Genomic DNA, 2687 nt, shown 5'->3' on the forward strand with positions numbered 1-2687 from the left:
TGCTAACATTGGATTTGACATTGACTCATTCAACCCTATTAGGAATCCAGTTTGAGGCTAAAATTTAATTGAAGTCTTCTGGTCCCATATTAACTATTTCTGTTATCAACTACAAACATTCTATTGGAAGACACATACAGGACTGTGGAGAAGGAAGCAGGGAACGGGACTGATTTGATGGCCTTACCAAAGAGGCACCTGGGACCAAATATCTACTTACTACACAGTAATGATAGCCCTCATTCTGCTTTCACACTTAATATTATTTCATTTGAATTATGTTTTTAGGCTCTTTCTTCAAGTCACATTGACATTTCCAGTTTGATGCCATTTTGCGTATGTTGCTGTGCGCCGGAATCATCTGATGGTGGGACTCAATCAGTGCCATTTGCAGAACTTTGGAGAAACTTTTTTAAAAAAGAGTTTAATTTTTGCAATGAGGTGTTGGGGAAGGAGAGAGAGCCTGAGTGAAATAGCTCAGTTTCAGGAATGCTCTGAGTGAGACATGGAAGTAATTGAAGTCAGTGCGACTCAGTGCATGTAATCAAACAGCTTAAACATTAGCCAGGTACATCCCACAAGTGGTGGCAGTAAACCTGCTCCTGCACAGAGAGGAAGTAAAGCCATTGGCCATGCAATAAAATTGGATGTATTAAAATATCGATGCTTGGACAATACTTTACGACAGAACAATCAGAGACAACTCTGCCAAATTTAAACAATGCAAAGTGAATCAAACTAGAAACAGCACAGTCGGAGGTTTGCTTACATGATGGTCTGGGCTGTGCACACAACTTTCTGTAGTTGCTTATGGTCCTGGTCAGAGCAGTTACCATACCAGGCCGCTATGCGCCTGGATAGAATGCTTTCTATGGTGCATCCGTAGAAGTTGGTGAGGGACCTTATGGACATGCTAAATTTCCTAAGCCACCTGAGGAAGAAGAGGTGTTGTTGTGTCTTCTTGACTGTTGCATCTACTGGGAAGTCCAGGACAGTTTGTCGGTTGTTGTCACTCCCAGGAACTTGATCTCTCAACCCTCTCCAGCTCAGCTCCATTGATGTAGATGGGGGCACGTTCTCCTCCCTTCTCCCTGAAGTCAATGATTACTTCCTTTCTTTTGCCAACATTGAGAGAGAGATACACCAGACTAAAAATGTTACATCTGTTTTTCTCTCTCTACTGATGCTGCCAGACCTGCTGGATGTGTCTAGCAGTTTATTTATTCATTTATTTCAGATTGACAGCATCCTCAACACTTTGCTTTCATCGCACCTTTTCTCATAGATTCTACCATTTCCCCGATTACTAATATCAGGCTAACAAGCCTGTACTCTGATGTTTTCTCTCTTCCCCTCCTTTCGTAAACAGTAGGCTTAGATTTGCACCTTGCAGTCTGAAGATACTATTGTAGGATTCATAACATTTTCAAAGAGGGTTACCAATAAATTCACTGTATCTTTGGCCATCTATTTCACTCTCGGAAGAATGTCATCAGATCTCGGGGATTTGTCTAATTTCTGTCCCAATTATTCAGTACAACTACTCTACTAATTCTAATTTCTTTCACTGTCACACTCTGGCTGTACTCTTGAATCCTAATTATTTCAGGCAACTTGTCTCTGTGAAGACAGTTACAAAATGCAGAATCTTACTGGGGTCTGGCCAACGTGGGCTATGGTGATATTTGTTACAGAATCAGCAACGTCTGGCAAGACCCATCTTGATATCAGGAACATCTCACTCTTTTTTATGCTTTTCACAAGTGGTGTGTTTCCTGCTAGACTGAAGCGAGTTGCTAGTTTACAGAATATTGCTTGTTAAATATTTAGTTGATGGCCCAATTCACCTCATTAATATTCCATCTTCCACCTTACCAAGCTAGGCGATCGCCGAGTGATATCATCACTGGACCGTTGATCCAGAGACCCTGATAATGTTCATGGCAGATGGTGGAATTTGAATTCAATAAATACCTGGAATTAAGAATCCAATGATGTCTATGAATTCATTGTCGATTGTTAGGAAAAAGCCATCTGATTCACTAAAACCCTTTAGGGAAGGATATTCCCATATTTACCTGGTCTGGCCTACATGTGACTCCAGGCCTATGACAGCATAATTGCTCAGAAGGCAGTTCAGCGTCAATTAGGGATGGGCAATAAATGCTGCCTAGCCAACGATGCCCTCATCCCATGAATGAATAAAGAAAACGAAAGCTTGTCAATTTAGTTAGATGTGGAGAAAAAAGAATGTGGAAGCCAGTGTGTACCTGGTAATTTCAGCCTGCTCACTTGTTCCAAAGGGCCTCCATGCTGAACACCAGACACCAACGTCTCTGGGCATTCTCAGTGGCCACTGCCCACACACCCTACATCCATAGGCAGGCTCTAAGAACCCTCCTGATACATCCCCAATCCACTCACAGGACACACTCATTGTATGCCTGCCTAGGTACAAACATCGTCCTTCCTCACAAGGCCTTGTCTTGATTTTTGCAACTTAGCCCCCTTAGCCTGAAACACTAGGTTCATATTAAGTCCATCTTGCCTTGCCATTCAGCACAGAAACGAAAGGAAGGAAGCCTGTCATGTTTGTCAGCAGTTGACAATCCCCCTTGAAAATTGACAGTGCAACAATTCAAGGACAGCTTCCAACACCAGTCTAGAAGCTTGGAAATGATCAGTCA

The sequence above is a fragment of the Stegostoma tigrinum genome, chromosome 11 (assembly GCF_030684315.1).
Source record: "Stegostoma tigrinum isolate sSteTig4 chromosome 11, sSteTig4.hap1, whole genome shotgun sequence".
Classification (NCBI taxonomy): Eukaryota; Metazoa; Chordata; class Chondrichthyes; order Orectolobiformes; family Stegostomatidae; genus Stegostoma; species Stegostoma tigrinum.